Here is a 16,183-nt window from a genome sequence, read left to right as displayed (position 1 = left end):
TGTTATTTTTCAGTATCAAATACAATGGATACAATGTTATGCAGAGGTGTACTTACAACAATTTTATAGACAAATTATACTATTTACAGTCGCGGCAGAGAGTTGGGGGGCGCGAAATGTTTACTTCTTCCTAGGGGGGGAAGAAGTAATTGAGAATAATAATTGAGAAGCACTGTTCTAGTGGGTTAGTTTAGTGGGTTAGTGACCACTGTTCTAGTGGGTTAGTTTAGTGGGTTAGTGACCACTGTTCTAGTGGGTTAGTGACCACTGTTCTAGTGGGTTAGTTTAGTGGGTTAGTGACCACTGTTCTAGTGGGTTAGTGTAGTGGGTTAGTGACCACTGTTCTAGTGAGTTAGTTTAGTGGGTTAGTGACCACTGTTCTAGTGGGTTAGTTTAGTGGGTTAGTGACCACTGTTCTAGTGGGTTAGTGACCACTGTTATAGTGGGTTAGTTTAGTGGGTTAGTGACCACTGTTCTAGTGGGTTAGTGTAGTGGGTTAGTGACCACTGTTCTAGTGAGTTAGTTTAGTGGGTTAGTGACCACTGTTCTAGTGGGTTAGTTTAGTGGGTTAGTGACCACTGTTCTAGTGGGTTAGTGACCACTGTTATAGTGGGTTAGTTTAGTGGGTTAGTGACCACTGTTATAGTGGGTTAGTTTAGTGGGTTGGTGACCACTGTTATAGTGGGTTAGTTTAGTGGGTTGGTGACCACTGTTATAGTGGGTTAGTTTAGTGGGTTAGTGACCACTGTTATAGTGGGTTAGTTTAGTGGGTTAGTGACCACTGTTATAGTGGGTTAGTTTAGTGGGTTAGTGACCACTGTTATAGTGGGTTAGTTTAGTGGGTTAGTGACCACTGTTATAGTGGGTTAGCGAGCACTGTTATATTGGGTTAGTTTAGTGGGTTAGTGACCACTGTTATAGTGGGTTAGTGACCACTGTTATATTGGGTTAGTTTAGTGGGTTAGTGACCACTGTTCTAGTGGGTTAGTGACCACTGTTCTAGTGGGTTAGTTTAGTGGGTTAGTGACCACTGTTCTAGTGGGTTAGTGTAGTGGGTTAGTGACCACTGTTCTAGTGGGTTAGTGTAGTGGGTTAGTGACCACTGTTCTAGTGGGTTAGTTTAGTGGGTTAGTGACCACTGTTATAGTGGGTTAGTTTAGTTTCTTCTACCCGCATCCCTATCTCAGTGTGCTAGTATATTACACTAGCCAAAACTAGCTTAGTTAAGCGCTAGCTAGCTCTAGGCTAGTTGGTTTCAGTCAATGTTAGCTTACATGTTAGTGGTTAATAATGTAATGGTTGTAGCATTGTTGCTCATAGGCCTCCTGTCATTTATAGCTTTTTCAAAATTGACACTAATAGTACAGTGAGTTCTAAATAATGTGATTGTATATGTATGGTGTATGGTGACTCCAGGTTTGGATGAATGGACCTACCAGACCCTCAAGACAAATCCCTTGGCGGGTACCAGGAATGGTGGGAGGACAACCCGAAGGTCTTTCTCTTTGCACACAACAGCAGCGTCCAGGCTTCCAGAGTACTCACCCTATTGCCTGCTGTATGCACGGGAGCCGCAGCTGTTTACTGAGTTAAACAATGCAATTTTATATACAATAGTATTAAACATATGTGATTGACTTAGTGTTGTTTGTGTATTGCTATTTTTGTATTTGTATAAAACTTCCACCACATCAGGTGGCGTTTCAGGCCAAATGACTTGGCCTGGAAGAAGGACGAAAGTAAGGTGAGACCTGGGAATCGTCGCTGCTCTTATACTTCTAGCTGGGGTCACCATCTATTAAGGTGAACATAATATATACTGTCAGCAGTACCAACACTGACCCAGGGGTTTCTCCAAATAGTAAATCTCAAGGCTAACCACTGGGTCACGTTAAGCAACCTCCGCTTCCAGGTAGGTACTGTTAAGGTGTATGACTCCAGTGGTCATGACACCCTCCTGGAGTTTCTCTGACAACTCACATCTCTCTTTTCCAGGGACCATGCCTTATCTCCCGCATCAACCCCACTGACATAACAAATTAGACAGGTATTCTTCATTTTCTGTTTGTCATTAACATTATTGCATGTCTAATCAAACATTTAAATGAAATCATTCAATAACTGTATTTTTACATACCTGTGTGTTTTCATGTGTAGAAACGTTAAAGACATGGATTTCATGTTGTCATGTTAACAAGGTACCCAAAAGTAGTTTGAAATAATGTTTTCATTTTATTAGCTGAATAAAAAACAGGAGCTGGTGCACACCCAGAAAAATGATTTTGTGTGGAGGTGCTGACTAACGGGGAATAAACTATACAAATAGAATGGCACACTCCATATATAAACTCCCAGTAATTTATTGGGTAAATCACCAATGTTTCAGCATCACTGTGCCTTCTTCAGGGTAATGTCATGAATACTTGAACCAGGTTATGTAGACAAACAGTGCAATTAGTGCAACCAATGACAATAGTGATGGGTGTGTCATAATGATTAAGTTAATTAGGATGAATTAGTGAAACTGTTAAAAAAAACAATAGTTTATGGCATATTAAATATATTAGGCTATTGTTATCATATGAAAACATAATTAAATATTGTACATAATATTAGCATCAACATACATTATTGTTTAATTAAATTTCACATATTTTCTTGTTTCCTATTTCATTTATATTTGTTACATGTAATCTTTTGGTTCAACCTTAATGCATAATAAGCATCATCAACAGAGGGAACATAATTAGGTTATGCTAATAAGCTGTAGAAAGAATATATCAATTTATAAGACAAGTTCAAAAAATAGAGAATTTTTCATAAGGGCCTGAGATCAATGTGAATATTTCAGACCACTAGGGGTCAATGTTTCCAGTAAGCCTCTGTCGTGTCTTTACTATCATTAACTGAACACTTAAAGTTTTTATCAAAGATTCTCTGTAATTAGTATCACGCGATTAGACTGATTAATCATATAACCGTAATTACTAGGAAGTCGGGGCACCAAGGAAAAATATTCAGATTACAAAGTTCCTAAAATAACTTGTCAGATATTTTATCTGACCAATTCGTCTTCGAATTAATTAATTATTTACCTCACGTTAGTCTCATTCCAAACGTCGTAAATTGTTGGTTATCTGCACGAACCCAGTCTTCACTATGAGTCATCCATACATCAAATGTCTTAAATCATTTATTTATTACTAACTAAGTAATTCACAGAAATGCATAAACAAACAAACAAACAAACAAACAAACAAGGTAAATGTGGTTACAAGAAATGATAGGAGAATGTGCCCTAGTGGGCTAAAACGGCATCGCGGCTTGTTAGACAAAAGGGGAAGTGGGGGTCGACTAAGAAGTCACTACAGAGTGATAATTATAACAATTGAAATGCTAATCCTTTACACATGAACGCTCACTCATTCGGGAACAATTGCAATCAATATATATATTTACGTTCAGTGTGTCGTCTTGATCGCTGGTGAAAAGTGTGTTTCTTTTGTAGAATTGTCCGTCTCTCTCCCTCTCTCTTGGTTAGAGTGGATTGTTCAGAGTGACATTCATTCGTTTCGTTATAGAATGGATATTTCGGCGGATGTCATTCTTCACGTTCAATGATACCGAATTCCTAGCTGCAGACTAGTAATTAATATCAAAGATTTGTTCTTATTCTGTCGGTATCGATAGTCTAAGAGTTTAACCACGTGGTATGGTTAAAAGATTCAGCAATGGTCAACAACCTTTGTCTCCTCCTAATGGAGAAAAACATGGTCTGGTGATAATTTCTCAAAGTTGGGTTTTATTCGGAATGGCAGAAAAGGGCTGTCCCAGGACGCCTGACCCAAACTGGGCTCAGGGGCGGTCCTCTGATTTAGTTAACTCCAATCCCCTTTTTGAGTTTTCCTTCATTAAACAGTACAAAATCCTATTACACAATTTTACAAACAGTATCATACATTCATTCATCTTATACAACAATTAGATGTAAACCTCATATCTGAGGCTATTATATAAACAGCGTTATGGTAATGTGGCCACACCGTCTCCCATGAGCTTCCCCAAGTTGTGACAAACGGACCAGTTCGTAGCTGGATTCTTCACCGATCTTTTATACTTTCTCCGGAACATGAAATTTGTTCGTACCTCAAGTTCTGTGAGGTGGAAGAAATTCCTTTATGCTCCATGAAAATTTCCTCTGCCTCTTATACTATGTGGCCATGTGGCAGGGTCTTCTCAGGAATTTGCGACGTCTCTCTGACCACAGCAGCCTAGTTGAAGGAGGAACGGGGGAGGCAGGGAAAGGGGGATGGGGCTTGCTATACCCAAAGAGTCCAACGTCATGACACCTCCCTTTGTAGTAGTAGGATCTCAATGTTTCCTCCTCTCCTTGGTAGAGCAACACGCTCATTGCCTATGTATTTGAGTGAAGAGATTGGATGGCTATCTTCAACAAAGTGAGCTGCTACTGGATACACCTGATTGAGCCGCGGTGTTCAGCTATGCAGTGTTTTAATTGTACTTTTGTTTGTCCTACATAGACTTTTCCACATGAACAGGTGATGAGAATGATTACTCCCTTGGTCTTGCATGAGATAATACCCCTGGGATGTTTTTATAGTGCTATTGCACTGTGCGCATGAGCTCATTTGTAGTTCCCATTTGGAATGGGTGTCCAATATTGCAACCATAAAACTTGTTTAAAACTTCTTATGGCTGCAACCTGTTACCGGCATCGATATGACAACAGCCAGTGAAAGTGCAGGGCGCCAAATTCAAATCAACAGAAATCTCATAATTAAAATTCCTCAAATATACATGTACCTTATACCGTTTTAAAGGTAATCGTGTAATCGTCCCACCACAGTGTCCGATTTCAAATAGGCTTTACAGCGAAAGCACCACAAACGATTATGTTATGTCACCACCAACTCACAGAAAAATTCTGCAATTTTTCCAGCCAAAGAGAGGAGTCACAAAAAGCACAAATAGAGATTAAATGAATCACTAACCTTTGATGATCTTCATCAGATGACACTCATAGTACATCATGTTACACAATACATGTATGTTTTGTTTGATAAAGTTCATATTTATATAGAAAAATCTCAGTATACAAATTCACTAGTTCCAAAAACATCCGGTGATATTGCAGAGAGCCACATCATTTTACAGAAATACTCATTATAAATGTCGATGAAAATACAATTGTTAGACATGGAAATATAAATATACCTCTCCTTAATGCAACAGGGTGTGTCAGATTTAAAAAAAAACGGAAAAAGCAAACCATGCAATAATCTGAGACGACGCTCAGAAAATAAATACAATTATCCGCCATGTTGGAGTCATGTTGAAATCAGAAATCACATTATAAATATTCCCTTACCTTTGACGATCTTCATCAGAATGCACTGGCAGGAATCCTAGTTCCACAATAAATGCTTGATTTGTTCGATAATGTCCATTATTTATGTCCAAGTAGCTACTTTTGTTAGCGCGTTTAGTACACAAATCCAAACGCTCGTGCAGGTCCATCTGAACGTCGGACGAAAACTTCAAAAAGTTATATTACAGGTCGAAGAAACTTGTCAAACTAAGTATAGAATCAATCTTTAGGATGTTGTTATCATAAATCTTCAATATAGTTCAATATAGTTCCAACCAGAGAATTCCTATGTCTGTAGAGAAGACATGGAACGCAGGTCGCTATCATGTGAAATGCGCGTGACCAGAACCTGGCTCTCTGCCAGACCACTGACTCAAAGAGCTCCGATCCGGCTCCACAACACAGTAGAAGCCTCATTCAAGTTTCTAAAGACGGTTGACATCTAGTGGAAGCCAACTTTATCCATATCCCACTGTGTATTCAGTAGGGGCTGGGTTGAAAATCGACCAACCTCAGATTTCCCACTTCCTGTTTGGATTTCTTCTCAGGTTTTTGCCTGCCATATGAGTTCTGTTATACTCACAGACATCATTCAAACAGTTTTAGAAACTTCAGAGTGTTTGCTATCCAATACTAATAATAATATGCATATATTAGCGACTGGTACTGAGGAGCAGGCCGTTTACTCTGGGCACCTCTGGGCACCTTTCATCCAAGCTCCTCAATACTGCCCCTGCAGCCATAAGAAGTTTTAAACATCGCCATATTCACAGAAATCAGCTTTGTTTGCATAGCGATGTTGAAAAGAACCTAATTTAGGCAGTAATGATCTCCAAAATTAGAATCATAAGGCCATCACACCATTGATATAGCAACGGACGCTAATAGTTTATTGAATCCCATTGAGATGTGGCGGGGGACACTTTTTGGCTGGGGGACATTGTTTGGTAATGCTAAATGCTAAATAATGTCCCCCAGCCAAAAAGTGTCACCCCCCCCCCCCCCTGCGCCACAATGGAATTTGATTAGTTCTAGCTTCCGTTGCTAGAGCTGTTGCTAGAACTTGCAAAATTCTGACCGGGTTACGCAATGAACCAAAGAGTCCATTGATATGCTGGTTGCTTGGCTCTATATCGACCCACATCGATTGTATCTTTTTGGTCTTTTGCCGTAGGCATAGCCTGCCACTAATATTCTAAATTGCGGAATAACCACTTTTTCCCGTGAGCAAGACCTTCAATAAGCTCGTAGACTATGCAGAAATAATTGTGGAGTTAATCATTGTTATAGCCCAGATTGCCTAGATATACTTTACTGTTGTTTTTTTCTAAGGCCAAGCAAACAAGGGGTAGCATATGCTTTTTGCCCGTCTCTATAACAAGGGTTAGGCCTATATCCTCACATACCCCCTCAATTCAAGCCCTGCTTTTAACCATAAGACATCTCCGCAGAAATGTATAGCCTAAGGATTACATGGTGTTAGTGATTGTGTCTGTTAAACCGGTAAACATGTGGTACACTGGGAACTTTGAGAAAAACATTTGGTCAAATCATTACATCAGTGATTTTTAGGTCAGAGAAAGATGAAGAGTTCCCAGTTGTCTTGAACGCACTGAGCTCGGAGTTGTTTTGAATGCGGCACTGGAGACCTGAATAGGGCTTCTTCCAACAAAGCAGCCCTTGTGTCCATATTGATTTCAGAAATAGGCATATCTACACAGTAATGGTGGCTGGCTGCAAATCAATCTAATCATTTTTGTATTGAGGTGATATGCCTATTTTAGCTAAATCGACAAATTAAATTGATTAGATTACTCTGGCAATTATTTTTATTTTTTTACAAAACCATGTTCATGTAGATGTTTGTAAGGCGTTCATGGTGAGATCTTTAATAGTAAACTAAATGGACACTTAAACTAACACATACGTCTTGCTGTGTACACAACAGCAGTTTGACACTTTAGAAAAAAACTTGTCTCGATTTGACAGTCCATGTTAATTCATGCCAGTATTTTATGGCGCTAGGAAAATGTTGGGTGACTCTGAGGTATCAGTAGCTTCATGAGGCTTAATTCTGGCATGTATCACCCCCCATAGGTCTGAGAAGAACAAGATTGGCAGGGCAATTCAATAATAGCCAATATGCATTAACATAGACTTGCTACTGCTATTTTTCACTGTCTTTTTACTGTTGCTTTTAGTTCTTTACTTATGATAAATACACTTTGATTTGCATTGATAATATATTGGGCCTATAGCCACTACACAAACCTCATTGTTATATAACTGTTTTCAATTGGTTAATGTTGCATAGGATTAAGATTTTTAAAGTAATTTTTCAAAATCTGAGAGGTAGATCTCTGATTTCATTTTGACTCAGAAAAGGTTGGTGACCTGCTCTACAATATCTGTAGAGTATGACCTTTCCACACACAGGAAGTGGCGCAGGTTCTAATCCAGGCGCTTTGCCATCTTCCGTCTAGACTACTGCAACTCTCTGATGGCTGGGCTACCCGCTTGTGCCATCAAACCTCTGCAACTTATCCAGAATGCCAAAGCCCGCCTGTTCAAACTATCTGCAGTGCCTTCAGAAAGTATTCATACCCCTTGACTTATTCCACATTTAGTTATGTTACAGCTTGAATTCAAAATGGATTAAATAGATTTATTTTCTTGTTGATCTACACACAATACCCCATAGGTTGGTAAAAGGGGAAAGGTTGACTGTAATTGTTAGGTTGGTAAAAGGGGAAAGGTTGACTGTAATTGTTAGGTTGGTAATGGGGGAAAGGTTGACTGTAATTGTTAGGTTGGTAATGGGGGAAAGGTTGACTGTAACTGTTAGGTTGGTAATAGGGGAAAGGTTGACTGTAATTGTTAGGTTGGTAATGGGGGAAAGGTTGACTGTAATTGTTAGGTTGACTGTAATTGTTAGGTTGGTAAAAGGGGAAAGGTTGACTGTAATTGTTAGGTTGGTAAAAGGGGAAAGGTTGACTGTAATTGTTAGGTTGGTAATGGGGGAAAGGTTGACTGTAATTGTTAGGTTGACTGTAATTGTTAGGTTGGTAAAAGGGGAAAGGTTGACTGTAATTGTTAGGTTGGTAATAGGGGAAAGGTTGACTGTAATTGTTAGGTTGATCATAGGGGAAAGGTTGACCGTAATTGTTAGGTTGGTAATAGGGGAACGGTTGACTGTAATTGTTAGGTTGGTAATGGGGGAAAGGTTGACTGTAATTGTTAGGTTGACTGCAATTGTTAGGTTGGTAAAAGGGGAAAGGTTGACTGTAATTGTTAGGTTGGTAATAGGGGAAAGGTTGACTGTAATTGTTAGGTTGACTGTAATTGTTAGGTTGGTAATAGGGGAAAGGTTGACTGTAATTGTTAGGTTGGTAATAGGGGAAAGGTTGACTGTAATTGTTAGGTTGGTAAAAGGGGAAAGGTTGACTGTAATTGTTAGGTTGACTGTAATTGTTAGGTTGACTGTAATTGTTAGGTTGACTGTAATTGTTAGGTTGGTCATAGGGGAAAGGTTGACTGTAATTGTTAGGTTGGTCATAGGGGAAAGGTTGACTGTAATTGTTAGGTTGACTGTAATTGTTAGGTTGGTAATAGGGGAATGGTTGACTGTAATTGTTAGGTTGGTAAAAGGGGAAAGGTTGACTGTAATTGTTAGGTTGGTAATAGGGGAAAGGTTGACTGTAATTGTTAGGTTGGTCATAGTGGAAAGGTTGACTGTATTTGTTAGGTTGGTTGGTTGAGAGACATAGTTGGATAAAGAGAGATGATAAGTGGTGTGAAAAGTATTCTGAGAAATGTTCAGTGGTCCCCTTACGGATCATGTTATAATGATATGGTTAAATGACTGTCTAAAGGGTCTGGGACCGTGTCAGACAAAGATTGGCACATTTTCTATGGTTTTAAAACAGATCCCAATAAAAAATAGAATCGTTAAGTCAGACCCTTCATCAAGAATTAAAGGAATACCACCCCAGTAATACATTTTGAAGTAAAACCAATGCCCTGTTCAATAGGACCAATGAATGTTGAACATGGTTTTCTGTATTCACCCTCTCAACCATTTAACTTGCTAGGTTGAGACTTGTACACTAAACTTAAGGCTACAATGCATTGTAGTCCTGATGGAGTTTTTCTTGATTTCTCCAACAATGAAGTTCTAAACCAATTCGTGAGTAGTAGGCAAAATTGAACCAATCCCCGAGATGGAGTAGAAACGGTCTCTGTCTCTCAGGCTATTCTGTCTCAGGTGCCAGACTCATATGGACAGAGCACTTTAATGACAGCAGGCTGATAGACAGTGCTAGCCAATATATCATAAATGTTGATCCTAGAAAGAAACTGTCTTGTCTCTAGAGCTACAGTAACTTAAAAGGGAAGTTCCCTCCAAAGTGTATCTCTCCCCTTCTGAATTGGCCAATGTATTTTATAATTTCGGCGCATTACATGTAATTCTCAAAATAGACATTTAATGAGTGTGAAGCAGAAAGTATACATCCAATGGAAATTGGTCATATATATTTAGAGTAACATCATTAGGGTAGACTAAAATGCAAACAATAAGGTGAAAGTAAAAGTGGACAATGGCATCCCGGTGAACGAGTCCGACTGAGGGTGGCTCCCCTTCCTGGTCGGGTGGCGCTCGGCGGTCGTCGTCGCCGGCCTATTAGCTGCCACTGATTGTCTTTCCTCCCCCTCCTTGTATGTTTATTGTTAGCACCTGTTAGTGAGTCATTAGTTGGGCTTTATTAGACAGCCGGTCCGCCTGTTTTCTTTGTGCCGGATTAATCATTGTGACCTTCGTGTATGTAGTAGAGGAACGTGTTTGTTCCTGGTCGTGTATTTTCTGCTGTACTGTTTTCGTTTGGGGCATTTGATTTTGAGCACCCAGTGTTGCGTGAGTGCATTAAAAGAGCACAGTATTGCACTCTCTGTTTCCTGCGTCTGACTCCACACCCACGACACCCGGAGCGTTACATGAACAGACGTTATCATGTTCGTTTTGTTTGTTTTTAAGCCTTACAATAGTGGTAAAAGCAGAACATTGTTTGAGTGATACGTGTGTATTAGCAGTAGTGGTTGAGAGGGGTTTCTTATTGGGAAGAAAGTAAAGGGTTGAAGGAAAAAGATATGGAGACCAGTGAAAGTAACAAAGACAGTGATAACAAAAGTAAAATGGGAAGATTCATGGTACTTATGTTCTGTCAGTTGATGTCAAATTGAATAAGTGTTGACAGTATGTGAATGGTAATATGTTATTAGTGGCTTTCAGATAGAAGTCTAATAATGCAATATCCAAGTAATTTGAAGAAACTAAGGTTTCAATACAATGTCACGTGACGAACAGAGGGATTGAGCCATGGGACTGATTAGAGGCTGCCATCTGGTGTTTAGGTTAAAGATAAGCTTCCTGTGGACCCATAGATAAGAGTGGAGTGAACTCTGAACTCACTGAACTCTGGCTGTAAGGGACGCAGTGGGAAACTTTGGAACAGAGGTCTGAATAATTGAATAAGATACATTTTTGACTATTTCCAATTATTATTTTTCAATTCGATAGTGTGAATAACACCAGTGATTTTAAGTAAGAAGGTAACGTCATCTAAACCAATAATTTGTTTCCATTACGTGGAACACTGTCTACTATTGAAGTAGATCCCAAAAAATATGTTTTATTACCAGGGCTATGAAAAAAAGAAAGCTCTGATAAGCCAGCGCCAACTGTTTGAAGGTGCTAGAGGATTTGTTCAACAACAACTTTCCTATTTTGACTAGTTCATGTCCCAGGGACAGAAAGTACAGAACACAAGCCATGCGTAAATGCAACAGGTCTAGATGATAAGACTACAAGAAAGGGGCTTTGGGATTGTTTACTTTAAAAGGTGCCTATTTTGCTTAAAGGGACCCAGTATCACCTGATGTGTCTCCAGTATGATTATATACACATGGTTTTATCAAGGCTTCCTGCCCAAAATGCAGTAAGCTTGTTTCAATAGGGGAGGATGGTACATGTAGGCATAGTAATACTGAATGTTGCATTTTTAGGACTGATTCAGATTGAGACTGGTGAGGACTGATTAAGATGTAGCATAGTGAAAACTATGTACATGTTTATTTTCTCTTCCAGGACTGATGGAATGTCCACTACCAAAATTTCTGACGAGTTTAACAATACAATTATGTAGCTCTCCCTTTGAATAGCTTCCTGAGGCTGGTGCCTTGGGAGAGCAGTTAGTGAGACTCTGCAGTACTATAAAATATAAAGGTACCCGGATCCGGCTGTTAAGGGAGCATCCAAATGATGTAAGGCCTGGCCATTTGTTGTTTTTGTTCTATGTTTTACCACACAGACACCTGCATACACACACACCCCAACCATCAATACTTATGAATATTTGTTAGTGGTGTTAATACCATGCCTGATTTATTGTGTGGGGTATTGCTATTTGGGTTTAGTAGGTTCTTCATGGTTAGAAAGGATGCACTTTAAAGGGCACAAACATTTCATTTCCTGAAGTGTCTATTGTCTGAATTTTGGTTGACACTTGTAAGTTCTCCGGTAGAGAAATATACTGAAAAACCCTATGTGAACCTGGTATATAGAATGTTGGACATGTTTTACAAGGGGCATGAGTCTGAAGTACAGGGAAAGAGAAGGGGAAGAACAGACTCACTTAATTACACCATGCCCCTTTCTAAACTCATTAAAACTCTCTGATCCTGGCCACCGCCCTGTGTTTTATCATCTGCTATCTAAGCACACCTTATCAGGAGACAAGATAACTGCAGAAAATGTACACGTGGCCCTTCTCTAAACCTGCAAAGTTGCACATTGGCAGAGCCTAAATTAATTCAGGTTCAGGAGTAAATGGATAAGAACGCAGCCAGTCCACAGCACTGACTGAGTCATAAGCAGCAACAGGTTATGTATGTTAAGTATTTGTATATTTATTTTCAGTTAAGTATGTTATGTTGTATTATTAACTGACCACATACAGTGGGGAGAACAAGTATTTGATACATTGCCGATTTTGCAGGTTTTCCTACTTACAAAGCATGTAGAGGTCTGTCATTTTTTATCATAGGTACACTTCAACTGTGAGAGACGGAATCTAAAACAAAAATCCAGAAAATCACATTGTATGATTTTTAAGTAATTAATTAGCGTTTTATTGCATGACATAGTATTTGATCACCTACCAACCAGTAAGAATTCCGGCTCTCACAGACCTGTTAGTTTTTCTTTAAGGATCCCTCCTGTTCTCCACTCATTACCTGTATTAACTGCACCTGTTTGAACTCGTTACCTGTATAAAATACACCTGTCCACACACTCAATCAAACAGACTCCAACCTCTCCACAATGGCCAAGACCAGAGAGCTGTGTAAGGACATCAGGGCTAAATTGTAGACCTGCACAAGGCTGGGATGGGATACAGGACAATAGGCAAGCAACTTGGTGAGAAGGCAACAACTGTTATTAGAAAAGTATTAGAAAATGGAAGAAGTTCAAGATCACGGTCAATCACATTCGGTCTGGGGCTCCATGCAAGATCTCACCTCATGGGGCATCAGTGATCATGAGGAAGGTGAGGGATCAGCCCAGAACTACACGGCAGGACCTGGTCAATGACCTGAAGAGAGCTGGGACCACAGTCTCAAAGAAAACCATTAGTAACACACTACGCCGTCATGCATTAAAATCCTGCAGCGCACGCAAGGTCCCCCTGCTCAAGCCAGAGCATGTCCAGGCCCGTCTGAAGTTTGCCAATGACCATCTGGATGATCCAGAGGAGGAATGGGAGAAGGTCATGTGGTCTGATGAGACAAAAATAGAGCTTTTTGGTCTAAACTCCACTCGTCGTGTTTGGAGGAAGAAGAAGGATGAGTACAACCCCGAGTACAACCCCAAGAACACCATCCCAACCGTGAAGCATGGAGGTGGAAACATCATTCTTTGGGGATGCTTTTCTGCAAAGGGAACAGGACGACTGCACTGTATTGGGGGAAGGATGGGTGGGGCCATGTACCGCGAGATCTTGGCCAACAACCTCCTTCCCTCAGTAAGGGCATTGAAGACGGGTCGTGGCTGGGTCTTCCAGCATGACAACGACCCGAAACACACAGCCAGGGCAACTAAGGAGTGGCTCCGTAAGAAGCATCTCAAGGTCCTGGAGTGGCCTAGCCAGTCTCCAGACCTGAACCCAGTAGAAAATCTTTGGAGGGAGCTGAAAGTCCGTATTGCCCAGCGACAGCCCCGAAACCTGAAGGATCTGGAGAAGGTATGTATGGAGGAGTGGGCCAAAATCCCTGCTGCAGTGTGTGAAAACCTGGTCAAGAACTACAGGAAACGGTTTCTGTACCAAATATTAAGTTCTGCTTTTCTGATGTATCAAATACTTATGTAATGGAAGTAAATGCTAATTAATTACTTAAAAGTCATACAATGTGATTTTCTGGATTTTTGTTTTAGATTCTGTCTCTCACAGTTGAAGTGTACCTATGATAAAAAATTACAGACCTCTACATGCTTTGTAAGTAGGAAAATCTGCAAAATCGGCAGTGTATTAAATACTTGTTCTCCCCACTGTATATACTTCCACCCTCAGTGACTCTAGAGTTTACTTCTCCTATTCTCACCCATGGCCATGACCCAAAAGACAGAAATGAGGAGGCCCCATCTCTGCGCTGAAAAAAAGCTATTGATTGCATTATACTTTGGTAAAGTAAACCTTGCTGTCTCCCTGTATTGCCTCCAACAATTCCTCCAGGGATTTGACAGGACTGTAGAACTGCGTAGTGAGATTTTATCTGTGTATATTATATATATCTCACATGCTACCCATAATGCAATTAATATGTTAACTAAGTATATTACAAAGTATATCTGACTCTATATAACATTATAGTAAAACGATCTGCAATCAAATATTATGTGTTTAGCTGACTAAGGTCAAGAAAGGGTCAGGAGAAGCTAATTTCAAAGCAAGTGTTATTTAATAACTTTGTAAAATGAATGGATTCCCATACAAGGTATAAAACTTAAGTTACAAGGCAATACTGACATTAATAACACATAATTTGAGGGGATAGATCTCAAGGTTAAATTACAAGACAAACCTTGAGCAAAGAGATACTAGGTCAGATGCCTAGGAAATAAGAAAATGTCATACAGGATAAGAGAGAGAAAAACAGACCTTCATTCCATCTATAACATCTGAAGGTGTAACATTTTCAAACCAAAACCAACCACCATTGACCAATCAAACAATACTAAGTTTACAGTAACCTGATCACCCAGGCCCCATCGACACAGGGTGTCACAGCATCTAACGGCTTGTCTGGGGGATGAAACCAATGTAAATAGACAATAAAACCCCTTTGCATCAAGTAATTTAGGAGAGAGCGTTCATGCTGTACAGATACAAGTTACCACAGATATCATATATCCATATAGATCGACAAACATTTCTGTAAAAAGCCCAAAGATAAAGCCTTCTTTGCATTTCTATAGTTTTATTGGGGGGGTCTCTAAAGCCTGGTTCAGATACAACAGCCGAGACGATACAGTTTTATGTTTTTGAACAAAGTATGCCTGATCTGAACGGTCTGGAGTTTCCAAGATTCAGCATGTCACATCTTAGCCAAATGCTTGCGATGAGATGGGTCCGTTTATTCAATCAGAGAACGTAAAGGAACTCTCAGGACATACCGTAAAGGAACTCTCAGGACATACCGTAAAGGAACTCTCAGGACATACCGTAAAGGAACTTTCAGGACATACCATAAAGGAACTTGCAGGACATACCGTAAAGGAACTCTCAGGACATACCGTAAAGGAACTCTCAGGACATACCGTAAAGGAACTCTCAGGACATACCGTAAAGGAACTCTCAGGACATACCGTAAAGGAACTCTCAGGACATACCGTAAAGGAACTTTCAGAACATGCCGTAAAGGAACTCTCAGGACATGCCGTAAAGGAACTCTCAGGACATACCGTAAAGGAACTCTCAGGACATACCGTAAAAGAACTCTCAGGACATACCGTAAAGGAACTCTCAGGACATACCGGACAGGAACTCTCAGGACATACCGGACAGGAACTCTCAGGACATACCGGAAAGGAACTCTCAGGACATACCGGAAAGGAACTCTCAGGACATACCGGAAAGGAACTCTCAGGACATACCGGAAAGGAACTCTCAGGACATACCGGAAAGGAACTCTCAGGACATACCATAAAGGAAAACTCAGGACATACCAGAAAGGAACTCTCAGGACATACCGTAAAGGAACTCTCAGGACATACCATAAAGGAACTCTCAGGACATACCGGACAGGAACTCTCAGGACATACCGGAAAGGAACTCTCAGGACATACCGGAAAGGAATTCTCATGATATTGTGGTGGTTAATTTTTTTACTATCAAATGAGGAGAGACAAACTTATCACACAAGTCAGAGTTATACTTACACTAAATATTTATTCACTTAATAATAAGGGAGCAGGTCAATACAACGCACACATATAAAGTGAATTGATTTAGTGCGCTACGATAACGATGGCTGGTTGACGATTCACCCTCAGATGATTCGTTGAGAGCCCAAAGACAAAAGTACAAAGGTATTTTATAGCCAAAATACACCCCTTTCAACCTACCCAACAAACAACAGATGTATAGAATGGGTCACAAGGTTAAGATTTGTATGAAAGATACTTATAATTCACAGCAGACAGTATCTGCTGTAAAAAACGTTATCTTTGTGTAGAGACCA

Source organism: Oncorhynchus clarkii, chromosome 29, assembly GCF_045791955.1.
Source record: "Oncorhynchus clarkii lewisi isolate Uvic-CL-2024 chromosome 29, UVic_Ocla_1.0, whole genome shotgun sequence".
NCBI classification, from domain to species: Eukaryota; Metazoa; Chordata; class Actinopteri; order Salmoniformes; family Salmonidae; genus Oncorhynchus; species Oncorhynchus clarkii.
The sequence above is the reverse complement of the archived record's forward strand: the minus strand, read 5'-3'. Positions refer to the sequence as shown.